At 38.9% G+C, this 27,845-nt stretch overlaps 1 long non-coding RNA gene and 1 pseudogene across 1 annotated transcript; both read left to right on the top strand.

Annotated features, from left to right (window-relative positions):
- Nucleotides 1-6,675: 6,675 nt before the first annotated feature.
- Nucleotides 6,676-27,845, top strand: part of LOC132639801 (putative late blight resistance protein homolog R1A-4) — a 32,844-nt pseudogene continuing 11,674 nt past the window's right edge.
- Nucleotides 24,811-26,844, top strand: LOC132641562 (uncharacterized). Its single transcript, XR_009582894.1, has 3 exons — nucleotides 24,811-24,987; nucleotides 25,809-25,865; nucleotides 26,613-26,844. It is a non-coding gene; the product is annotated as an uncharacterized LOC132641562 (long non-coding RNA).

Raw genomic sequence — 27,845 nt, 5'->3', positions numbered from 1 at the left:
TCATGAGACAATTCCATGGTTTTGCTCTTCTCTGAGAAACCAAGAACCACCTAGTTCATCATCAATGACTATTCTCACCTAGATCCAATATTATAAGACTCTGAGGATTAATTAGCAATTACTCATCCACTTGATTGACTAGTTAATTAGATTAAGTTTTCTAAATTATCTTTCTATGTTGATTTGTCGTTACATCAGGATGAGCCCTTCACTACAAAAAAATCTCTATTAGATGCATCAAACTTTTCAATCTCATCTCGTGCTATTATGTTATGTTGATATTTTCATCTTCTTTAAGCCTAATCCGCACAATGGATGAAAAAAAGGGAAAACGGCCAAATATACCCCTGTACTATTGGGAAAGGGCCAAATATATCTTTCGTTGTACATTGGGTCCAATTATACCATTGTCGATAGGCTTTATCAGACAGCAACTGTTTTTTCAGTTATACCATCTCAACATAAAGCGTTATAGCAAAGAAAACATACAGCTACTCAAGATTCATGAGAAGTGGCAAGTGACCCAATGACCAAGTTTCAGATGGAAATTTGAAAGTTGAGGTCCAGTTCTGTTGCTAATTTTCATCAAAACATTTAAAGGAGCAATATGTGTTAGTAGGTTGAACTACCTGTAACTGGCAGTGGCAGAGCCAGGATTTTCACTAAGAGGGTTGAAAAATATGAAGTAGTAAACAAATGAAGAAGCTAAGGGAGCTCAACATTTATTATATATACAGAAAAAATAATTTCAACCTTGTATATACAGGGTAATTTTTGCCGAAGGGGGTTCCAATGAACCCCCTAGCCATTACCTGGCTCCGCCCCTGGTAACTAGTCAGAAAAGATCATAGTAGAAAGAGTCAAAGACAAGCTCATAGAATAAACATATTTAGTCTAAGTCGATCTTAAGGTCCAATTGGTGGTAATAATGGTAGAGGGTTAGTGGTGGAAGAACAAATAGAGGGGAGGGGTATAATGGTTAGGGGTGCTGAGGTGGCATGCCACATGGCATCCACCTCATCAAATGTTAGTGTCATGTAGGATTGGATGTCCACCTTGAACAACTTTAACGGTGAAAGGATATATTTGAACCAATAGTATAACGGCAAGGGTATATTTGGACTCAAAGTATAACGAAGGGTATATTTGGCACTTTTCTGTTAAAAAAAGTGGTACAAAGTTCGCAAGAGAGGAGTAAGGGCTGTAAACACAGATTTCTTACCACTCTTTGATGTCCTAAAATCAACTCAACGTGCTATTAGTTGTCGAAACATCCATAATCAATTACATTCAAACTATACTCAATTTAATCCCAAAACCTCTTTTCATAATCAATCCATAACCACAACTTCATACAACCCCTTATACTCTCGTATACGACAATTCCTTAACATCACTATTATCCCTCATAAAAGATTATGCTAAAAACATACTGATAATTATAACTCAAGTTAATTCACAACTCAAAATATCATCAAATGTATATTTGAACTTTTCCTCCAATTTTCTTCTCCTCAAATCTTAACATAATTGCCAAACAAACTTATAAACATGAAATTAAGATGAAATCTTACCTCAAAATTCAATAACACTTCAATTCCATGATTACTCCACCTTAAAATACTCACCCAAACATCTTCAAGAAGAGGAGACAAGTGTAGACCTCAGTTCGAACCCCTAGCCACTTTAATCTTCACTTTGATCCTTGGTTTAGGCTTGAAAATATGTTGGAATATGTTTGGAAAGGCTTCTAGGACTTGGGGTTATCTTAAAAATGAAATAAAAATGACCAAAATTGTCATATAGACTTTTAGGAATATATGTGCATGTTGTGGAAGTTGGGGGAATAATCTAGAGGATTTGGGATATGTTTTGGGGGGTTTGGATGTAGAAATAAGGGTTAAACCCCCTTTTATAGTGCTCTAGAGTCGGTTGGCACCGACCTAGAACTTTCCGCACACTGTAGCTACGCGTTTCTGCTCTGCAAGCCTGACTTGTAACGTCCATAATTCTCTACTCCGATGTCGTATCAACGAGCGGTTTGTTGCATTAAAACTAGACTTCATGAACTTTAATTTAGGCTTTTTCTTTACTTCAAAACTCCTCATATACTAAAATATATTCTTTCCCCAAGTTGGCTCGTACTTTGTTGTTCAAAGTAACGCTCATCTTTTTCCAAAGTCATACTAACTCAACTCCTTCCACTCAATTCCTTATAGGACCTTCCAGAATTTCTCATATGCATCCTTTACTCATAAAATATACTTAATAATGCTTCATCCCTTATACTCCAAAGTTGTTTTACTTAGCCATAGTTCAACATACTTACGCTCAATTTGATCACTGCTTCTTCGCAAGTACGGGGGTGTAACACTCTTTCTCACCATTGTTGATATGGTTTCTTAATTCATCTAAATTCAATGCATTTCTTACCGTCTGTAACGTGACCACCTCCTTGCTGTACATCACTGAATTAACTACATCTTTATACGCCGGTGATAGTGAAAACACTAGAGTGCGCGCTAGTTCTTCATCTCCCACTTTAATATTAGCATGAGTAAGATCCATAGACAATTCATTAAAAGTATCAAGATGATCCTGTAAAGTTGTACCTGTCTTCATCTTGAAGATGTGTAAACGCTGCCTTAACAACATTCTAGTTGTTACTGATTTCTTCTGGTAGAGATCTTCAAGTTTCTTCCACAAACTCGCAACTGTTTTTTCGGTAATGACTTCACATAACACGTTGTCTGATAAAGATAATCGAATTGTGCTAAACGCATCCATCTCAATCTTCTGCTTCTCGTCCTCTTTCGTATTTTCGGGATAAGAGTCGTCCAAAGCATAGATCGATCCTTCTCTCCGTAACAACGCCATGATCTTGATCTTCCAGATGTTGAAGTTATTGCTTCGCCCATCAAAATTCGCTACCTCAAACTTCATAGATGTCATAGTATCCTTGTCTCCTAGATCTCATGACCTGTAGGCTTCTGATACCAATTGTTAGCGCGAAAATGATAAAAACACAGTAATTAATGTGGTTCGAATCAATATGATCCTAGTCCATGGAGAACGACTGGAACTTTTATTAATATCAAGGGAGAAAGTAAGTTACAAGATTGAATACTCTTAGATTCTATATTCTGTCTTTAATAAATTCTAACTAGCATGTATTTATACTACTAGGTCTAATCCTTTCCTAAAAAGGATATAAATACCAATAACACTCAAAAACCATCAAAGAAAAAAATTCCTTTTATTTCTTTCCGCTTTTGAGTAGGATTTGACTAGAATATCTTCTCAACTTCACATTATCAGATACAATGAAGACTGGCACTTCTCATACTTCATTACAATTTCCAAGAAAGCCAACCGTGAATGAAGAAATTACGGGGTTTGAGTATGTAATAGAAAATTTATGAGATAAATTACTAAGAGCAAGATGTTATCTCAATTCACGGCAGGCCGGCTCAAGGTGTCACACCCCGATCTTACTAGGGTGTGATGGGCACCCGACCCGATATTCGGAGTCGAGCGAACCGGCTGACTCTTATTACGTACATAATCCTTTGAACTTTTAAATCAAATAAAGATGAAATGCATAGTAAAATTTTCAGAAATATTCTTTTTTTTTTCGTTACTTTCAAATCAAATAAAATCTGTAATCATATGCGACTTATATCATAACACGAATGACACATCGGCTGATGGAGCCGCTTACTGAACTGACAACCACTACCCACAACTCTGTCTGCAAAGTCTCTAGCTTCGAACAAAACTGCATAGCACATATACTCTGACTCGGCAGCACTCTAGGAACAAGTGGAGTCTACCAACTCCGCTGGAACGTCTTCTATAATGGCTTCCACTCATCTGGGTGTACCTGCGCGGCATGAAACGCAACCCCCGAAGAAAGGGGGTCAGTACGAGCAATGTACCGAGTATGTAAGACATGAAAAGCAGCATAATAAGGAACATAAAGTATGAATAACAATATCATAGGATCATAGAGCATATAGTGAGATAAGAGAGTAACCTGTACATATGAGTGCCTTTTTGGCGTGTACCATGCATGCTTAGTGCTGCAGAACGTGCAGCCCGATCCATATATACATATACTATATCATATTGCTGCGGAACATGCAGCCCGATCCATATGTACATATACTATATCATATTGCTGCGGAACGTGCAGCCCGATCCATATATACATATACTATATCATATTATACTTTACTTTCTTTGAAAACATCTCTTTTTCATATATATAGAAAATAGAACATATCGTATTGCCGAGGCGTCGGCTCCGATCCATTTAACCACATATCCCGCGTCCGGGCATCCCGCGTCCGGGCATCTCGCGTCCGGGACGTTATTATGTATCATACTCCAACTGATCAAGTGGCTGTGCGTCTATAGCGCCTTACCTTTCCCCTTACCCTATATACATATACATATATCATGTCCAGGTGTCATATACATATATCATATAAACAACATGCATAAGAGCCCGAAGAGGGTCATGTATCTATCGGAGTGACGTAAGGTCGGTAACCTCCGATTACATTATGGAATAATCATAATCGCCATGTCTCACCTTGAAGGAACTAAAATTATAAGGCGAGGCTATCAATAAAGAGTAGCGTTAAGAGAAAACATCTAATAAATTCGTAAACCTCATAAGGCGTCAATTTATATTCGTGGAAGTCCTTAGGAAGTAGAGTCATATTCAAGGAATAAAGTTGAGGATCAAGAACTAACTCTATATTCTCATATTCATATTGAATCCATAACTTGAGATTTGCAACCATGAAACCATATTCATCATAATCATCATAGACATATTCTCATTTTTGACAACATCGTTTTCATTACAAAACATGTCCGTCATCATAATTATGAAAGCTTACAAAATCATAAACCCTTGTTTTGAAACGGTATAGACATTTTTGGAAAATATTTACGGGTTATCAGGGATAGAATCATGCCTTAGAATCCAAAACATCTAACTTTTGAAAACAAGGAAAATATGGAAACATTTACAAAATTATAGCGCAGGAATCATGCCTTTGAAAGAAAGGGGCAAGCCTTAACATACCTGTTCCACCTCCTATTGGCTATGCTTAGGTGTCCGAGCTTGTAAGTCTACATTTAAGATAATTCACACTAATGTTAGCCTTTTCATCGTACACTTGTACCATACTTCAAATTATACTATTTTATATTCTGCCGAAAATCGGGCAGCATCTCCCCTGTTTATATGCCTAGCCCGAATTTTTAATTCAGCAGCCAACAACACAACAACAATACCAACATCAATAATATCCTTTTCCATATCAACATATTCCATAAAACAGCCCACACGCTGTTTTCCAACTTTCCACAACTAATTACCTCAGTATACAATTATTTAATCGCGTCTTCTTTATAAATAAACTAGTATTAACACAAATAGGAAGAGATTCATACCTTTCTCCTTTTAATATTGCTGTATCTTCACCTTTTCACGCTAATTTTTGGCCACCACACGCCCGCCATATGATTCTGCAGCGAAAACTATACGCTATCCGGACTGGAATTGGGAAATTATACTTGGTTTGGGCTAAAATTTGGTGGTAGAAAGTTGGGGAATTTTCTGGAATTTTTGGGGGTTGTTTCGTGGGTTTCCAGCTGAAAATGAGGGGGTTTCCCCCTTTTTATAACGTTTTAGAAGCTGCCAGAAACGACTGGAAAAGTGTTCAGCGCGTTCGCGCTGCCTTCTGGCACGTTCGCGCTGGCCCTGTTTTTCTGCCTGGACCTTCGTTCAGTAAAACGGTCATAACTTTTGATCCCGATATCGTATGAGGGCCCACGACCTATGGTTGGAAAGCTAATTCAATTATCTACAACTTTCATTTCTGGACGTTTTCCCAAATTCCAAACTTATAATGCCGTTTTTGCCCCTCGAAGTCAGATCGTCCGAAAATGTTTCCTTAAATTGTCCCTTTGGAGGGCTTATGCCCATTTTTGGCTTATGGGTCCTTCTTATGACTTGCTCAACTTTCCATATACTACGTGTATGTATCTTCATGTGTCCTTTATAAAATTCCGACATGTGGGCCCCACTTAGCTTGCAGCAACGAGGGCTTTTCGTCAATTAACATATGAACTAATTTACACCATATGGTCTCCAAATGTCATATATATGCTATTATTACCTTCTTATAACACAACCTTCATTCCGAACTTGATTTTTAAATTTTTGTTCAGCGCGTTCGCGCCACGTGGGGGGCGCGTTCGCGCTGTATTGGCCCTTTGGTCTTCTGCGCATTCGCGCCACTCGCTGGCGCGTTCGCGCAGACCATTTTTTTTTTTCTGGCTTGCCCATCTGACTTGTAATGTCCATATCTCTTTACCCCGATGCCCGATTGAGGAGCCGCTTGTTCCGTTGGAAACTAGACTTCCCGAACTTCATTTTAAAATTTTGTTTTACTTCAAAATTATTAATGTACTAGAACATATCATTTCTTCCATTTAGACCAAAATTTTTGTATCAGACCTTGCCTAACTTTCTTCCAAAGCCTCGGAAGCTTAACCTCCTTAATCCTGGCGTAACTTTACTCTTCCGTTGGCCCATACTAAGCCATCTACAGCTTTGGTAACGCAAATTCTTTTCGGGGTGTAACACAAGGTAAGATGACTTTGGCCTACAGACTCTATTATGACAGTTCAGTTGTCTCTCAATTTGATATTCGTGCACAGTGTTGTGTGTCTCAAGTATATTCATATACGTATGGGTGGAGCTAGGTAGGCTCCAGGGGTTCACCCTCGGTGAAAAATTACAGTGTATATACAAGGTTAATTTTTTTTTATGTATATATAGTAGATGCTGAATCACCTTGGCTTCTTCGTGTATTTACTTCTTCATTTTTTTGAACCTCCTAGATGAAAATTCCGGCTCCGCCACTGCATATACGAACTTATTATTTGCCTTACTACGTGTTGTTGTTGGTAAGGATTCTGAATGTAAAGATGCCGATGAATTAGCCGATATGCTTCGCAAAACTTTATCGCCCAGAAGGTACCTTATCCTTGTTGATGATGTGTGGGAAAGTAGTGCTTGGGATGATTTAAGAGGTTGTTTTCTAGATGCCAATAACAGAAGCAGAATCATTCTAACAACGCGACATCATGAAGTTGCCAAATATGCTAGTGTTCATAGTGATCCCCTTCATCTTCGTAGGTTTACCAAGGATGAAAGTTTGAAGTTGCTAGGAAAGGAAGTTTTTGGTGGAAAAAGCTTCTCCCCCCTCCTCATAGATGTTGGGCAAAGGATAGTAGAAATGTGTGGACAACTCCCCCTTTCAATTGCTTTGGTGGCCAATATTCTCAAAGAGATGGAGAAGAAAGAAGAATATTGGGAAAAAGTGGCTGAGAATTTAGGTTCTCACATTTAAGGTGACTCAAAGATGGTTATTGAACAGAGTTATCAGAATTTACCCGATCATCTTAGATCATGCTTTCTTTATTTTGGAGTAGTTTTAGAGGACAGTGTGATTAAGATCTCAAAGTTAACAAGATTATGGATCTCAGAAGGATTTGTAAAAAGTTGTGAAGGCAAGAGTTTGGAGGATATAGCAAAAGGTTACTCGGAGAATCTTATTGGAAGAAATCTAGTGATGGTTGCTCAGAGGTCCAGTTCAAATGATAAGGTCAAAGGATGCCACCTTCATGATCTATTGCTCGACTTCTGCAAGGAAAGAACTACTGAGGAGAATCTTCTACAATGGATAAAACAGTAATATATTAATTGATTATGGTTTATTTATTCATTCAATCAATCAAGTATTTCAAGTTATATTTGAAAACTAATAATATGATTTGACTAATTTATATATTTTAAAGGAATAAAATTAAGAAGAAAGGATTGAGATAAATTTTCTCTGTGTATTTGATCACCATCACTGTACATGTATTTATAGCTATGTAAAAGAATATTGCTATTAATAACCTATACAGATGTCCTACTCCTATTTGTATGTGTGTAACTGACTAATATTTACAAATACTGAGAAATAAAATAAAAGGCTAAATATTTACATAGATGAAACATTAGGAAGCTTCTGGTTGGTTTCTTGTGTATGATGAATGGACCTGTATGAATAAAATGGTCCCAAACCACTTTACTCTTTTCCATTTTCCATGAACAGCAAACTAAACACACCTTAGCTCAAACACACCTTATCCTTCATTTCTCCATGGTTATCGTCTACTCCATTACCCCCCTTCAAGTTGGAGGGTGGTGTACGAACCCCCAACTTCTTCAAAAGAAAATGATGAGATCGACCCGGATGTGGTTTTGTAAACAAATCTGCTACTTGTGATGAAGAAGGGATGAAAGAAAATAGAAATGAGACCATAGAGATATTGTTGACGGACGAAGTGACAATCAATGGAAACATGCTTCGTCCGTTCATGAAAGACAGGATTTTTTGCGATATGTATGGCAGCTTGGCTGTCTGAGTGAAGAGAAATAGGAAGTGAGGGTGAAAGGGACATATCTGAAAAAAGACGAATGGGCCAAGTTAATTCGGCAACTACCCTGCGCATCGATCTGTATTCGGCTTCCGCCGATGATACTGAAATCGACGACTATTTCTTAGACTTCCAAGAGATGGGACTACCACCCATGCTAATAAAAAATTCGCTCACATAATGTCTGGAGTCTTGGCAAGTGGCCCAGTCTGATTCGCAAAAAGCAAGCAATTTGAAGGATAGAGAGCTATTGAGAAAATTCCTAATCTAGGGTCGAAGAGTAGGTAACAAAGAACATTCTTAGCAGCAGCAAGATGGCCATGGTGTGGACATTGCATATATTGACTTAGATATTGTACTGAAGAGCACAGATTTGGTCGAGTATGTGTCAAGAAGTTCAATTGCCCAATCAATCGACAATAAACAGTCGGATCTAGTAACGGAGAGTCCATCTTGGCTGCCAATTTCTGAGTAAGGTCCAAAGGCGATGAAGCAGGATTCAGATCGTGACAATGATATTCATCAAGGAGTTCCAAAATGAACTTCCTTTGACTAAGTATAAGACCCTTAGGTTCACGAATGATCTCAATCCCCAAAAAAATAGTGTAAGTTCCCCAAATCCTTTATCTTAAACTCTTTGTCAAGAAATGATTTTAATTCATCAAGTTCTTCTTTGTTGTTACCCGTGAGCAAAATATCATCCACGTAGACTACAATAAGAGAAATAGATGAACCAAAACATTTGTAAAACAATGAATATTCGTTTAAAGAATGATGAAAACCTTTGTAGCTCAAAGCTGACGTTAATCTTGAATACCACTGTCGAGAGGCTCGTTTGAGCCCGTATAAAGACTTCTATTATCAACAAACAAGAGTAGGATCACCGACTTGTAACCCAGCTGGAAACTTCATGTACACTTCTTCGTCTAAATCCCCATGAATAAATGCATTATTAACATCCAACTGATACAGTCCGCATCCTCTTTTAATGGCAACTGCAAGTACATATCTAATTGTAGTGATTTTGACTACTGGAGTGAAAGTCTCAGTAAAGTCGATACCTTCCTCTTGTATATCACCACGTACCACTAACTGGCCTTTAATCTCTCCAAAGTACCATCAGAGTCGAGCTTAGCTTTATATACCCATTTTGAAGGTAATACCCTCTTTCCAGTAAGAAGGGGTACAACTTCCCAAGTGTTATTTGTGATCAAAGCCTCGAGTTCCTTTGTCATAGCATCTTGCCAACCAGGGTATAAAATAGCTTGAGAAGAACTTTTTGGTTAAAAAATTTGAGAAATAGAGTTATGGTAATTTTTGTTAGTTGGAGACAAGGTATTAAAAGAAAAATGAGAAGGAGAAACAGAAGAATTAAAACATGAAGAAGCAACATTGGAAATATTAATGGCATTGCACATGTAATCTTGTAAATAAGATGGGGTATTGACTGATCTGAGTAGATCTCCTTAGGGAAGTTTTAGACTCAAGAATAGGTATAAAAGGATCAGATGTGTTAGGGTCTTGAGAAGATGATTTAGGTGACAAAGGCAATGATGTAGGAAGAGTAGTAGGAGATTGTGGTATGAGTGGTGTGCTAGGTGGTGAACTAGGTGGATCATGGGAATTGGAATCTGTAGATGGAATTGAATCACTAGAAAATGTGGGAATATCTAGTGTAGGACTGTTAACTGTGTCATGGAGAGGAAAAATAGGACTGTCAGTGTGAATGGAACTAAAAGGATAGATGTTCTCATGAAATACCACATTTCTAGAAATTAAGAATTTTTGAGCCTGTAAATTGAAGAGTTTGTATCCTTTCTGTCCAAAAGGATAACCAAGAAATACATAGGCTTGTGCTCTAGGTTCTAGTTTAGTTCTTCCATTGGATAATGTGTATGCAAAACAAAGACAACCAAAACATTTCAAATGAGAATAGGAAGGAGGATGATCAAATAATTTCTCATAAGGAGTTTTAAAAGATAAAATTCTGGTAGGACACCTATTAATCAAATATGTGGCTGTCATAAGGCAATCACCCCAGAACTTAGGTGGTAAGTAAGATTGGAATAGTAAAGCCCTACATACCTCTAACAAATTTCTATGTTTCCTTTCAACTACACCATTTTGTTATGTGTGTGGCTACACAAGAGGTTTGATGAATTATTCCTTGAGTGGATAAAAAAGAAGATGTTTCTGTACTAGAACCCGATTCCCAAGCATTGTCAGACCTGATTGCTTTCACTTTCTTAGAAAATTGTCTTTCTACCATGACAAGGAAATATTTTAGAATAGGGAATGCATTAGATTTAGTAGATAGAAGGAAAGTCCAAGTACACCTACTAAAATCATCAACTTTGGTCAAAAAATACTTATAAACATCATAAGTAGGTGTCTTATAGGGTCCCCATGTATCAATATGTATAAGATCAAAACATTGCTTGGAAGATATATGGCTGTTAGGAAAAGGTAATTTACTTTGCTTTGCTAATGGACAAACAAAACAAAGGAGTCAAAAATTTAGAACAAACTGATATTTGGCACAAATATCATGTTTTGTGTCGTATTACAACTTCTTCTTATGATTTTTATCGCTTAATTCATGAGGTAACCGTCGTATTGGAACTTATGTCGTTGCATTTCATGTCTATAGGTACGATGACAACAAACGAAGGAAAATGTGCTTAAAATGATTGAAAGTCGTAGCAGATGTCGATTGGTTGAGGCGACAAGTCGATTACCGCAAAGGATGAACTAACGGAAGAGTAATCACTTACAGAACCTCGCTTTCCTTCTGCATCGCGGAAGGATCGCGAGAAGCTTCAGAACTTCAGGCCATCGACCCGCATCGCGTGAAGAAAGCGGAACAACCAAACTCAGTCATCAGAATCCTCTTTCGACTCGCATCGCGGGGAAAAAGCGAATAGCTGCAGAACCTTGCGCGATCCTTCCGCGATGCGGAAGGAAAGCGGGACTCTGCGGATTTTTTTTCCCGATTAGACTAGGATTTGGATTCTTTATGTATTAATTTTACCCTAGCCTATATAAATACGTTTTTATAGCTGAGAACGGTATTCTGGGATTATTCAAGAATTTGTAAGCCACCGTTCTCTTTTTTCTTTTTCTAGGTTATTTTATTTTTCATCTTTTTCAACCCTAGTTTATTCATGGCTTCTTTTGTCTATGATCGAACCATGAGTAGCTAATCTCCAAATTCTAGGGTTGTGGCAAAAGACTTGAAAGTTGATGTGATGACAATTATTATCTATTGATTTTCCATAATGTGGGTTGCTTATTTATTCTTGGTTTTAATTGTTTGATTATCTGGCCAATAGTTGGACACTATCTGTGGTGCGTGAATTGAACTTGAGAAAGGGAATTCACGTATGTAATAAGAATAGATAGAGTTTGTTCGATTTAATCGTTTCGCTAATGAGGATAGAGATATACCCTTTAGCCTTACTTAGTTGAAAACGGAGAAGTAAATGTGTTCTTGTTACCTCTGATGACCATAGAGATATAGGCGTTATGGTAACATCTACAAGCTTGTGAGTAGTTCGAGAGAATATCATAAAGCATAATTAACCCGTTAACTAGTAACCCAGGAAATAAAATAGGTGGAATTGTCTGAAGATCAACTGGATTGTCGAAAGTCATAACCCTAGATCTTTCTCTCATCTGATAATTCTTATAATCTTTGTCAACATAATCCCAGTCATAAAAACACCAATCACAAATGGTTTACTTTTCAGTTTTAGTTTAGTACAACAAACATCTTGATTTTCACTTTCTTGAATAGTTTCATTCGAATTTGAATTAGTTTAACAGTAGAATCTAAGTCTCTGTGGGATCGATATCTGGACTTAACAGTCTATATTACTTGTACGACCACGTATACTTGCGTGTGCGTTTGGGAGCAACACGTTTTTGGCGCCGCTGCCGGGGACTTAGCAATATTACTGTTTTTTATAATTTGGATTTTTGAATTTCTATTCAAGTTTTTATTTATTTATTTATTATTTTATTTTTATTTTTATATTTTGGTTAACTTTCTTGACATGGCATCTTGGAGTAAAAATTGGTCGAATATTTGTTGTTCCTATTTTGGTGATCCCTGTTTGATTTGTGGAGGACCCCACTTGTGGCAACACTGTCAAAATATTTCCGGGAATGGGTTGTGTGTACCTTCCCAATCTTTTGAGTGGAATATTTGTAATATATGTGGTGGTCAAAACGGTCATTGGAATGGTTGTCCTAACTCTCACTCCCCATCCCCGAGCCCATATTATGATTCTCCTGTTATTTGTGATGTTGACAGTAGTAACGAAGTGGAGGATGCGGAAAGTCTTGCTCGGGTTAGCGATATGATGAAGCAAATAGGGGAGCAAATGATGGAGCATGATACATTAATGAGAGAGAAAAACGCAGAAATGTGGAAAGCCATAGAGAAGATTCGTGCAAACCTCACAGAGATGCAGGCCGAGGCCGAAACTTGTAATGATCTACAAGTTATAGGCTTAGCCAATATTCAAGACTAACCTCAAACAGAAGAAGAGAGCGAGTTCCCACAAGTAGATATCTTTGAAGAAGCAGAGATAGTGAGCCAATCTTGGCTAACAGAACAAGCTCAACAAATGAAGTTTCATGGGTTTCTCCGTGATGGTCTTACAAACATGGCTACACAACTGATAGAAGGTAGAACTGAGCTCGGACAAGAGATAGACCAATTTGGCTCATATATCCATGGCTTGCAGGCACAAATGAATAAAAAGGTTGAGGTGTCTGATGCCCAACTACATATTACCTTGGATAGTGGCCTGCATGTGGAGCAGATAGAGGAACTCCAACCATTCGATCGGATCTTTGTTGATGATATCATTGTTGAGGAAGTGTACAAAAGTGATGTAAAAAATAATGCAGTTTTAGAGTTGGGGCGTGTTGGTCCTCATTCTAAACACTTTTCTACATTATGTTTGGTTGGCGACATGGAAATCGAGCCCTCCACGCCGATGAAGAATTGTAGAGATGAGAAACAAGAGCCTTACATCCTGAAATTTGCCACACCGAAAAGACAAAGCGACATTCCTCACTTAAGGGCCAAGAAGTTCAAGAAACGATATCTATTGATTGGTTTTTTTATTTTCACACCACCGCCCCAGAAGCGTGATAGAAAATTGGATGCAAAATTAGGAGTGAAATTCATAAGTTCGAGGTGGAGGAAAAAGTTGATTCATGTCATGCCATGCCGATTAGGGGAAGTCTGAGTACCCAAAGTTGAAAGCTGAGGAGCATGCCAGAGTTTTAAGTGTGGGGTCATTCGCCCCTTGATGATGAGAGCATGTTGCTAGCTAGGCCCTAGTGGGCCGCAGGGAGTATTTCTTACCTCGCTTGCGCTTTATTTGATTTCAAATCTACATGCATTGAGGGCATTGCATAATTTTAAGTGTGGGGTGGGAAAATACGTCTCTGGTTTGTAACACCATGTTTTGAGGTTGCGGATGATGATTAGTATGACGTAGGATTTTTTAAGTTTTGCATCTTAGTATCGAAAAAAAAAATGGAAAAAGCTGGAAAAATTTCAAAAAGATTTTATTTTTCTTTATTTTTCTTTGATAACTTCTTAAGCCCCTCATTAGTAGGCATTCATCATCCACCCCCTTTGGTTTTCTTATGGCCTCGGTTCTTTCCCGAGAGGGGGCCTTTGAGCCGGGCGTAGGTAGTTTTTTTTTTAGTCATAGGAAGGGTTGTTCCTGATGACGGGTGGATGACAACCTGCTTGAGGGAAAATTAGTCCGTAGGCTAGGTGCATTCAAATGCTAGGTGCACGGGATAGGTGAAGTCTTGGCATATGAGCGATCTTGAAATGTTTTATGAAAGCATGCCGTGAAACTTGTATTACTTTTCTTGGAAACACTTGAAAATGGTTTTTGTGTTGACTCGTATGACCCACTTGGCATTGTTGATTTCCATTGTGTTTGATTGTTTCGAGGGACAACCGGATCCCTCTTGCGTTGATTATGTGCCATGTGTGAGTAAGGTTTCATTTTTGAATCCATGTTTGGTATTGACATCTAGAACTTGCCCTGTGTGTTCACAAAGCGAAATGAAGTTTGGTTGAGCCTAGAAAGTGATAGAGGCGTTTCTTTGATTAGTCACTAAAAAGCCTAAAAAGTTATCCCACCAACTCGCAAATAGCACCCTAGTTAACCCTTTTGAGCCTTTAGCCTTTTCTTTGATAGCAATTAATTAGCCTTTACCCCTTCGTTCTATAACACTTGATGTTTGATCCAAAACACTCCATGAGCACTTTAATCAATTACAAGTATAATGGGAGTTGGGATGAGAAATAAAGAGGGGAAATGGTTGTAAATTGTAATCTAGGAAGACGATGGTAGCACCGAATGAACAGAACTAGTAAACCTGTTAGTTGGGAGTCGAAAAAAAAATTATAGCGAAAAAAAAAAAAAAGAGTTTCCCTTCTAACTTGTGTAACTTCTAAAAAGAGTGGTGCTTAAACAAAGAAAATGGATGAATTGGGGAGAAATTTAAAGGTTGGTTGGTATTAAATAAGGGCTAATAAAGAAAACATGCAAGAATGACGAATGTATAAGTATTAAAGTGCTTAGGGAGGTTAGTCACTATTATCCAAATAATTCCTACCCGTCCCTTAGCCTACATTACAACCCTTGAAGTCCTACTTGATTCTAGGCTCGTCTGACTTGTATTAGTAGAGTGGTTACACTACGGGCAAGCATATGGTATGTCGTACATTACATGTGACTTTCTTTGTGAGAATGAGTGCAGTTATTGATTTCAGGTCCATTGATTTAAACATATGATTCTTGATGGGATATGGACAACTTTATTGTGGTGAGGGCACATAATTAGCAATAGAATGGTGAAGTGTTGATTTTTCGATCATAAAGGTTACCTATATGCGTTAAAGTGGTGTCATTGAGTCAACTGTTTTGAAATTCGAAATGTTCTCTTGGAAAAGAAGTACTTGGTGCGGAAAATGAGTTTTGTTTTTAAACCTTTGGCATGGGTTACGCAATCTGGTTCACTGGTTTGTTTTGAAAATCTCGCTTCAAGAGTTAGCCATACTAGCTGAATCCCGTTGCAGACCTGTTTGAATGAGTGATCTAGAAGTGGAGTTTGATGTTGGTTTGTGTCTGCTCGAGGGCGAGCAAAGTCTAAGTGGGGGGTGGTGATATTTGGCACAAATATCATGTTTTGTGTCATATTACAACTTCTTCTTATGATTTTTATCGCTTAATTCATGAGGTAACCGTCGTATTTGAACTTATGTCGTTGCATTTCATGTCTATAGGTACGATGACAACAAACGAAGGAAAATGTGCTTAAAATGATTGAAAGTCGTAGCAGATGTCGATTGGCTGAGGCGACAAGTCGATTACCGCAAAGGATGAACTAACGGAAGAGTAATCACTTACAGAACCTCGCTTTCCTTCCGCATCGCGGAAGGATCGCGAGAAGCTTCAGAACTTCAGGCCATCGACCCGCATCGCGTGAAGAAAGCGGAACAACCAAACTCAGTCATCAGAATCCGCTTTCGACTCGCATCGCGGGGAAAAAGCGAATAGCTGCAGAACCTTGAGCGATCCTTCCGCGATGCGGAAGGAAAGCGGGACTCTGCGGATTTTTTTTCCCGATTAGACTAGGATTTGGATTCTTTATGTATTAATTTTACCCTAGCCTATATAAATACGTTTTTACACACACTGAAAGGAATTCCATTAATATTCTTCATATTTGACAAAGGCGTATGGCCCAGTCTATGGTGTCATAATCTACTCTTAACATCTGAAAAAGAAATACAACTAAAACTGGATGATACATCCTTTAGGGAATCAACAACATAACTAGGTGACTTAAAACTAGACCTAGGCAAGAGTGGAGCTTCTAGATTCCTATTGTTGAGCACATATAGTCCTTTTAAACAGTGAAAGGGAGAAAAAATCATGAAGTTTGAAAGTTGTTGGCAAAGTCTATGGACAGATAAAATATTAAAATGAAAACTAGGAATAAACAAAACATTGTGGATAGTCAAGTTTGAAAACAACTTGACAGAACCAAACTGAGAAACTGAAACTCTTTGAGAATTTTGTAATTCAACATAGACAGGATAGGGAAGTGATTTCATATTGATAAAAAAATTCTTTGATATAACTCATGCGTTCTGAAGCCCCAGAATCAATTGACCAAGTTTTGTTAGTGATTTTTGTAATATCAACCTTAGAATTTAAAAAGAAAGGGCTCAAGCTTATACCAGCACAGTTTGCATTAGCTATGACATTAGAACTGTTGGATTGATCATTTGTTTTCACCTGTTGTAGCATCTGCATGATTTGTGTCAATTTCTCAGGACTAAGCAGTTTTCCTTGCTCACTAGACTGAGCAATGCCAAGAAAAGGCTCAACAGATTCATCATTGTAGGACACTGCATTACTCTAAGTTGATTTCTGGTAGTTTCTTTGCTTAGTAAAACTTGCAATTAGGAGGAAAACCATGTAGTTTATAGCATTTTTCAATAGAGTGGCCAGGTTTCTTACAGTACTTGCAAACAAGTCCAGAATTTTTGTTGTCATTGTATCCTCTTTAAGCTCTAAAATCAGTGGTAAAAGTCCTTTGTCCTGTGGTGTTCAGTTGAACAGCAGCAAAAGAGGAAGATTCACCAGGGAATCTGGGAGTTTTATACATCTCCCTTTGTTTTTCCTCTTGAATTAACAATGCATAGGCATTAGCAATGGTGGGTAATGGTGAGATCATAAGTATGTTTCCTCTAGCACCACAGAAAGAGTCATTAAGTCCAATTAAAAACTTCGCTAGTCTTTCATCTTGTTTGAATTTGACATTCTTTTCTTTTGCTCCGCAGGAACAAGCACAAGAACATGGGATGAATGAATCCACAGTATCCAGTTCATCCCAGAGTCTCTTGATTTTGGGAAAGTACCCAGCCACATCAGATGACCCCTAAACAAGGTCACTCAAATCCTTCTGGAGTTGATACAATCTAGTCCTAGAACTTTGTCCAAATCTGGTTTCTAATTCAGTCCATATGTTCTTAGTAGTGTGATAATATGGCACACTATCAGAAATATCCCTGGAGAGTGAGTTTAATAACTAAAATCACCATGTTATTGGATCTAGACCAAGCAGAATGAAGGTCAGATCCAACAGCAGGTTCAACAGTAGTTCCATCTGGTTTGTTTTTAGCAATCAAAGCTGTCACACCCTGGACGAGGAGTATAACAGGATCCGACCCGTAAGCCGGAGTCACATGACTTAACTGTTACTTGGACATCACCTACCATAACTCAAGAACGTCTGCTCGTGGAAAAAAAGAGCCAACATAAAGGTATTCAATAAATTAACACACACACACACATATATATATATATATATATATATATATATATATATATATATATATACATACATGCGGACCAACAAGGTCACTACAACATCAAGTATATCTTAAAGCCGACAAGGCAATCAAAACATGTCAAGAAGCCAAAATAAGGCCGACAAGGCCATACATAATATTTACATATCCCACAATATCCATGATCCTCTAAGAGTATACCTATGAACATATATTACACCAAAAGAAAAATACCAAAAGATAGCAAGCCCGGAGTAGTAGTACTTGCTAGCACCGCTGAAGCTGGGAAGTCCTACTGTGGTTGCTCTTCAACAAATCTTTCAGGGCCTGCAGCACGAAATGCAGCGTCCCGTGCAAAGGGACGTCAGTACGGATAAATGTACTGAGTATGTAAGGCAGGAGGGCAACAACACAATTAGGATAAAATGGGACATTAGTATAGGCAAAATAAAAACCGAACATCTGAAAGTAGCACAAAATGCAATGCATGATAAAATCATTTGTATGCTCATATGTATATATATCTGTATATAATAATAGTATCCATGCCCCGCCGTAAGTCTCGGTGTCATATATGTAAAATCATGCCCGGCCATTTAGGCTCGGTGTTATCATCATTAGCCCGCGTCCGGGGCAATATCATAACATGCCCACTGCAGTGGTGTGCGCATCTACGCGACATGCCAGGCCGACTATAGCGCGGCACGGTGTAGTAAAATAGTGCAATACATGTATATATAGGTATATACCATTATTGGGCTGGATTGGAAAAAAAAAAGAAACTGCGCAGAGTTCCGCTTTCCTTCCACAATGCGGAAGGAAAGCGCAAGGTTCTGAGGGCTTTCGTTTTTCTTCCGCTATGCGAAAGGAAAGCGCATAAAGAGAATTCCTTATGCGCTTTCCTTCTGCATCACGGAAGGAAAATGGAACTCTGCGCAGTTCTTTTTTTTTCAGTCCAGCCCAATAATGGTATATACCTATATATACATGTATTGCACTATTTTACTACACCGTGCTGCGCTATAGTCGGCCGGGCATGGCACGTAGATGCGCACACCACTGCAGTGGGTATGTTATGATATTGCCCAGGACGCGGGCTAATGATGATAACACCGAGCCTAATTGGTCGGGCATGATTTTACATATATGACACCGAGCCTTACAACCGGGCATGGATACTATTTATTATATACAGATATATATACATATGAGCATACAAATGATTTTATCATGCATATCATTTTGTGCTACTTTCAGATGTTCGGTTTTTCTTTTGCCTATACTAATGTCCCATTTTATCCTAATTGTGTTGTTGCCCTCCTGCCTTACATACTCAGTACATTTATCCGTACTGACGTCCCTTTGCACGGGATGCTGCATTTCGTGCTGCAGGCCCTGACAGATTTGTTGAAGAGCAACCACAATAGGACTTCCCAACTTCAGCAGTGCTAGCAAGTACCACTACTCCGGGCTTGCTATCTTTTGGTATTTTTCTTTTGGTGTAATATATGTTCATAGGTATACTCTTAGAGGCTCATGGACATTGTGGGATATGTAAATATTATGTATGGCCTTGTCGGCCTTGTTTTGGCTTCTTGACATGTTTTGATTGCCTTGTCGGCTTTAAGATATACTTGATGTTGTAGCGACCTTGTCTGTTATATCCCGTATTTTCGTACGATGAATTATTCATAAGCTGAGGTGGGGTCCACATGTCGAGATTTTTTTTTTAGAACATATGACAAGTTATATGAATAATATATGCGAAGTTAAACACAACCCAAGAAGGACCCTTGAGCCAAATCAAAGTGAAAGCCCTCCAAAATAATATTTTTAAGATACGTTTTCGGGTGATTTGATTTCGGGAGGTCATAACCTTATCGTCCTTTGGGAATTTGGGAAAACTCCCAGAATGAAAGTTGTAGATAATTGCAATAGCTTTCCAACCATAGGTCGTGGGTCTTCATGTGACATCGGGATAAGGAGATATGAACATTTTAAGGCAGAAAGGTCAAGCTGGGCAATGAATTCGGCACAACCCGATTCCAAGTCGGGTCAGCCCATTTTCTTTGCCATTTAATGAAAAAATTCGGCCTTCTCTTTCATTTTCAGACCTCAAAAAACCCAGAAATTTCAGAGGTAGAGAGAGAGAGAGGAGAGATAGAGAAAGAAACCAAATTTTGACCACAATCTAAGCCCCGAATCGCGAAGCTCCTGAAGAGAAAAGTGTTGTACGTCGCGTTGCCTTCAATTTGAGCTAAAAATCAGCCAAGAAAGAGAGGGTGGAAGTGGTTGCTGCATAATTAAGGTAAGATTAAGGTCCATTTTTCATTGTTAACAAGTTTATTTAGAGTTTTAACGGATTAGAACGGAGAAAATAGCATTATAAACTCGTTTGTTGTTTTGTTGGGATTTATGGATTAAGGGGCTGTTTTAGGTGGATTAAATGGATGGAATTAGCTGAGTTATGATGTATAATAATTGTTGACATTGTTGTTGAAGTTGTTGATAAGTTGTTGTTCTTGAATTTGGGAGAATAAAGCGTATACCGGGCTGTTTTGTGCCGATATTTGGGGCTGTTTTATGTAATTTTCGTGACTGTTTATTGACAATATTTTGGGGCTGTTTTATATAATTTTCGTGGCTGTTTTATGACAAAATTTTGGTGCTGTTTTATGTAATTTTTGTGGCTGTTTTGTGACTATATTTTGGACCAGTTTGGTATAATATTTGTGGCTGTTTTGCGATGATATTTTGGGGACTGTTTTATGGTCGTTATGGACTGTTTTGTAGGCTGGAATATCGGGGGATTGGCTGTAGTTGTTGTTGTTATATTATGGATATACGGAAATAAAGAAGTGTATACAAGCATTGGCATCCGAATGTATATTGGGCTGTTTTGGGAGTAATTTAAGAATGGATTTAAGTCTAGTTTGATATGAAATTGTTGGTATTGTTGTTGTTGGTATTTTGATTGATGTTTGGCTAAGTTGGAATTTCGAGGATTGTTAAGTTTAGAGGGGAAATGCTGCCCAATTTTCTCTAGAATTTACGACGCGTCCTTATAATCTATTAACTAATGTTAATATGAATTCTCCCGTGAAGGTAACGACGTGACATTGGAGGAGAGCAAGTGAACGATAACATAGCTAAACGACAAAGGTATGTGAGGCTAGTCCTTTCTTTCAAATGGCATGAATCCTATAGCATAAGTTCTTTTCCTCTTCATGAGTTCCTATTTTCCGGAAAGCTAGAAGCCTAAGTCCATAAATGTCTATATAAGATAAGAGATATGATATGATGATGCCATATTGATAATGATGCTATTTATTGCTTACACTCACCTTATGTACTAATTCCTTCAAGGTGAGGCAGAATGTCAATAATTGCTCCATAATGAAATCGGGGGATCACGACCTTACGTCACCCCGATAGAGTATAGTTGATCTTGAGTCTTATGCATGTACTATGATAAGCATATTATTACAAGTATTTTTTATGAGCATGTCATGATCATATTACACCGCGCCTAGTTGGCCGGGCAGTCACCGCCAAGGCGGGCAGCTATACGGATACACCATGACCTTTTGGCATGGGCAGACACCACTAGTGGGCGGCATGAGATGGTACCCCGGACGCGGGAGGCCTGGACGCGGGCTAATGTTATTGATTATTACACCGTTCCGATATGGACGGGCAGCTTGCATATTATGCATATATGAGATTATGATGAGTATGAGTAAGACAACATGCATTACTTCTTTTATGATTGTCATTCAGATTCAGATGTTTCATATTGATGTTCACATTATATTATCACTGTCTTTCTTCATTGTTTATGCCTCTCATACTCAGTACAAGGTTCGTACTGACGTCCGTTTTCTTTGGACGCTGTGTTCATGCCCACATGTAGACAGGAAGGTGAGCTTGGTCCAGACCCTTAGTAGCTGTCAACTGATCGAGAGCACTCCATTGTCCGGAGGTGCTTATGGTTCTTCTTTTGGTATATATGCATATTTTGGGCATGACGGAGTCTTGTTCCGTCTATATGTTTAGTATGTCAGTAGAGGCTCGTAGATACGCAGTGTGGGTCAGATGGTCTCGCAAGATGTTATTATTATGTATATGTTATTTTGATGGCCGAGAGGAAAATGTATATATGTATTTATGTTTTTATATAAAATATGATTTTCCTACAATTCGTGTATAAAATTGGTAAAAAGGCATTAAATGAGTAAGATGAGTATTAGAACGAGTGGTGCTCGGTGGCTAGTCCTGGGTACCCGTCACGACCCCTAGCTGGGTCGTGACAAAAGTGGTATCAAAGCAGTTCAGTCCTAGGAAGTGTCTATGAGCCGTGTCTAGTAGAGTCTTGTTTATGGTGCGTTGCGCGCCACGCTAATAAACAAGAGGCTATAGGGCATTTAGGAAAAATAACCGTTTTTCATCTTAAGAGATCGTGCGATAGAGCCAAGTTAAGGATGCAACTATCTAATCTTTTCTGTTTAATTTTCAGCAATGCCTTTGAGAAAGAAGAAGAAAGTCAGCACAATACTAGGTGCTGCGGGAGAAGGCACTAGCCGAGAGCCCCCGGTTGAACTAGGACATAGTGAGTCTCAGAGTGCCACTCCCTCGCATGCTACCTCTATTCCACCAGTAGCAGAAGAGCATGAAGAGGTCTCCACTCCAGCTCCAGTGCATCCAGTCCCTCCACCGGTTGCTTCGGGTCAACAAGTGACCGAGGCCATCCATTTACTGACACAGTTGGTTGCTGCCCAGGCACAACGGCAGAATGCGAGTTCACGTGATCAGTCAGCTAGTACTAGAGCTCGTGATTTTATAAGTCTGAAGCCTCCGGAGTTTTTCGGGTCAAAGCCAGATGAAGACCCGCAAGGTTTTATTGATGAGATGTTGAGGACATTGAAAATTATTCATGCCTCCGAGAATGAGTCCGTGGAGTTGGCGTCTTATAGACTCCGGGACGTGGCAGTGTTATGGTATAACAACTGGGTGCTGTCAAGAGGAGAGAATGCGCCTCCACCTGTATGGCAGGAATTTGTGGATGCTTTTATTTGTCACTACTTGCCGCCCGAGGTCCGCCGAGCTAGAGCGGACAGGTTCTTGAATCTAAAGCAAGGAACCATGAGTGCTCGAGAGTATAGCCTGCAATTTAATTCCTTAGCCCGGTATGCCCCGACTATGGTGGCCGACATGGGGGATCGTGTGCATAGATTTGTGAGTGGTTTGGAGCCACACTTATTCAAAGACTGTCTGACAGCCTCGTTGCAAGCAGGGATGGATATTGCCCGTATACAAGCTCATGCTCAGAATCTAGAAGGACAGCAACCTCCGCAAAGGGGTGACTGGGATGTTGATCGAAGGCAAAACAAGAGGGCTAGATCGATGGGAGCAAGCAGTGAATATAAAGGGGGATCAAGGCAAAACTATTCTAGTCACTCAGGTCAATCGGTGACTAGTGTACCTCCACGAGTTGCAAGTCAAGGGTACGATTTCTCTAGTCATCCCAGACCGGATCAGAGTTTTACAGAGTCAGGCTCTCGGTATAGGGGAGATTATAGCCAGAGAAGACCCCCAGCACCGCGGTGCAGTCAGTGCGGTAGACTACATTCCGGACGGTGTCTCCAGGGATCAGATGCTTGTTACGCCTGTGGCCAGGTTGGGCACATTATGAGAGATTGCCCGTCGATGAGTGGTAGAGTTGGGACTCAGCCCACAGGTTCAGCAGTTGGTTCTTCATCAGCACGCCCGACAACACAAACTCCCCAGATAACAGCAGGCTGAGGTAGAGGCAGAGGGGGAGCATCTACTTCAGGTGCCACTCAGCCCCGTATATATGCTCTAACGGAGCGACAAGATCCAGAGTCATAGTCTGATGCCATCACAGGTACATCTGCACCTTTGATAATGTGTGAAAGGAGAAATGAATATTTGTAATATTAAGCAAGTATGAATTGAGAGGTTTTATTCTATGTAGCGACGGTAATCGATAAAGTACGATTTGTGATATTAACAATGTTTATATATATATATATAAAAGAGTGACATACGCTACCAAGTAAGTTAGTTAAGAATGAAAGCTCCCTTATCATGTAAAATATATTGTCAATATGTTTTATGAAGATGAGAGTATAAAGTTTAAGTATCCGCACTTATTCCAACCCCCCGGAGAGATTCTAGATGAAACGCTAGCACTATGAGGTATGTGTGCTTTCTTTCATGCTTTTGGTCGTGTGGGGCCAATTTATAGTTCTATTGTATCATGGCCCTATGAGGCACAGTTACTATGGGTTGTTGTGACAGGATGGTAGTGTCATATTACAGGGGAAACTCTGGCGAAATTTTTGTAAATTTCCCGCATAGTTTAACATTCGAGGACGAATGTTCCAAAGGGGGGAAGGATGTTATATCCCGTATTTTCGTACGATGAATTATTCATAAGCTGAGGTGGGGTCCACATGTCGAGATTTTTTTTTTAGAACATATGACAAGTTATATGAATAATATATGCGAAGTTAAACACAACCCAAGAAGGACCCTTGAGCCAAATCAAAGTGAAAGCCCTCCAAAATAATATTTTTAAGATACGTTTTCGGGTGATTTGATTTCGGGAGGTCATAACCTTATCGTCCTTTGGGAATTTGGGAAAACTCCCAGAATGCAAGTTGTAGATAATTGAAATAGCTTTCCAACCATAGGTCGTGGATCTTCATGTGACATCGGGATAAGGAGATATGAACATTTTAAGGCAGAAAGGTCAAGCTGGGCAATGAATTCGGCACAACCCGATTCCAAGTCGGGTCAGCCCATTTTCTTTGCCATTTAATGAAAACATTCGGCCTTCTCTTTCATTTTCAGACCTCAAAATACCCAGAAATTTCAGAGGTAGAGAGAGAGAGGAGAGATAGAGAAAGAAACCAAATTTTGACCACAATCTAAGCCCCGAATCGCGAAGCTCCTGAAGAGAAAAGTGTTGTACGTCGCGTTGCCTTCAATTTGAGCTAAAAATCAGCCAAGAAAGAGAGGGTGGAAGTGGTTGCTGCATAATTAAGGTAAGATTAAGGTCCATTTTTCATTGTTAACAAGTTTATTTAGAGTTTTAACGGATTAGAACGGAGAAAATAGCATTATAAACTCGTTTGTTGTTTTGTTGGGATTTATGGATTAAGGGGCTGTTTTAGGTGGATTAAATGGATGGAATTAGCTGAGTTATGATGTATAATAATTGTTGACATTGTTGTTGAAGTTGTTGATAAGTTGTTGTTCTTGAATTTGGGAGAATAAAGCGTATAAAGATATTGTATACAAAGCGTATACCGGGCTGTTTTGTGCCGATATTTGGGGCTGTTTTATGTAATTTTCGTGACTGTTTATTGACAATATTTTGGGGCTGTTTTATATAATTTTCGTGGCTGTTTTATGACAAAATTTTGGTGCTGTTTTATGTAATTTTTGTGGCTGTTTTGTGACTATATTTTGGACCAGTTTGGTATAATATTTGTGGCTGTTTTGCGATGATATTTTGGGGACTGTTTTATGGTCGTTATGGACTGTTTTGTAGGCTGGAATATCGGGGGATTGGCTGTAGTTGTTGTTGTTATATTATGGATATACGGAAATAAAGAAGTGTATACAAGCATTGGCATCCGAATGTATATTGGGCTGTTTTGGGAGTAATTTAAGAATGGATTTAAGTCTAGTTTGATATGAAATTGTTGGTATTGTTGTTGTTGGTATTTTGATTGATGTTTGGCTAAGTTGGAATTTCGAGGATTGTTAAGTTTAGAGGGGAAATGCTGCCCAATTTTCTCTAGAATTTACGACGCGTCCTTATAATCTATTAACTAATGTTAATATGAATTCTCCCGTGAAGGTAACGACGTGACATTGGAGGAGAGCAAGTGAACGATAACATAGCTAAACGACAAAGGTATGTGAGGCTAGTCCTTTCTTTCAAATGGCATGAATCCTATAGCATAAGTTCTTTTCCTCTTCATGAGTTCCTATTTTCCGGAAAGCTAGAAGCCTAAGTCCATAAATGTCTATATAAGATAAGAGATATGATATGATGATGCCATATTGATAATGATGCTATTTATTGCTTACACTCACCTTATGTACTAATTCCTTCAAGGTGAGGCAGAATGTCAATAATTGCTCCATAATGAAATCGGGGGATCACGACCTTACGTCACCCCGATAGAGTATAGTTGATCTTGAGTCTTATGCATGTACTATGATAAGCATATTATTACAAGTATTTTTTATGAGCATGTCATGATCATATTACACCGCGCCTAGTTGGCCGGGCAGTCACCGCCAAGGCGGGCAGCTATACGGATACACCATGACCTTTTGGCATGGGCAGACACCACTAGTGGGCGGCATGAGATGGTACCCCGGACGCGGGAGGCCTGGACGCGGGCTAATGTTATTGATTATTACACCGTTCCGATATGGACGGGCAGCTTGCATATTATGCATATATGAGATTATGATGAGTATGAGTAAGACAACATGCATTACTTCTTTTATGATTGTCATTCAGATTCAGATGTTTCATATTGATGTTCACATTATATTATCATTGTCTTTCTTCATTGTTTATGCCTCTCATACTCAGTACAAGGTTCGTACTGACGTCCGTTTTCTTTGGACGCTGTGTTCATGCCCACAGGTAGACAGGAAGGTGAGCTTGGTCCAGACCCTTAGTAGCTGTCAACTGATCGAGAGCACTCCATTGTCCGGAGGTGCTTATGGTTCTTCTTTTGGTATATATGCATATTTTGGGCATGACGGAGTCTTGTTCCGTCTATATGTTTAGTATGTCAGTAGAGGCTCGTAGATACGCAGTGTGGGTCAGATGGTCTCGCAAGATGTTATTATTATGTATATGTTATTTTGATGGCCGAGAGGAAAATGTATATAAGTATTTATGTTTTTATATAAAATATGATTTTCCTACAATTCGTGTATAAAATTGGTAAAAAGGCATTAAATGAGTAAGATGAGTATTAGAACGAGTGGTGCTCGGTGGCTAGTCCCGGGTACCCGTCACGGCCCATAGCTGGGTCGTGACAATGTCGGTCCGCATGTATATATATATGTGTTGATTTATTGAATACCTTTATGTTGGCTTTTTTTTTCCACGAGCAGACGTTCTTGAGTTATGGTAGGTGATGTCCAAGTAACAGTTAAGTCATGTGACTCCGGCTTATGGGTTGGAGCTTATTATACTCCTCGTCGGGGGTGTGACAAAAGCAATCCACATATCCCTTTTCCATCCCCCAACACTTTTCCCATCAAAAACAGTGTTAACTAAGAGAGTTCCTGGGGAATCTGAGGGTGAAATAAAGAAAGGATGAAGATTTCTCACCCGTAGTCTCAGAAGTTTGTTCACCCATTTTCACGAAGAAACAAGATGAAGAAGATGAATAGAGAAAAAAGAAGAGAGTGAATACTATCACCGCTCTGATACCATAAAGGAATCAAATTAAGAAGAAAGGATTGAGATAAATTTTCTCTGTGTATTTGATCACCATCACTGTATATGTATTTATAGCTATGTAAAAGAATATTGTTGTTAATAACCTATATAGGTGTCCTACCTATACAAGTGTCCTACTCCTATTTGTATGTGTGTAACTAACTGATATTTACAAATACTGAGAAATAAAATAAAAGGCTAAATATTTACATAGACGAAATATTAGGAAGCTTCTGTTGGTTTCGTGTGTATGATGACTGGACCTGCATAGTGTCCACGTGTCTGCTTCTCCTTTTATGAATAAAATGGTCCCAAAACCACTTTACTCTTTTTCATTTTCCACGAACAGCAAACCAAACATACCTTAGCTCAAACACCACCTTATTCTTCATTTCTCCATGATTATCGTCTACTCCATTATAA

Source organism: Lycium barbarum, chromosome 5, assembly GCF_019175385.1.
Source record: "Lycium barbarum isolate Lr01 chromosome 5, ASM1917538v2, whole genome shotgun sequence".
Classification (NCBI taxonomy): domain Eukaryota; kingdom Viridiplantae; phylum Streptophyta; class Magnoliopsida; order Solanales; family Solanaceae; genus Lycium; species Lycium barbarum.
The sequence above is the reverse complement of the archived record's forward strand: the minus strand, read 5'-3'. Positions and strand labels throughout refer to the sequence as shown.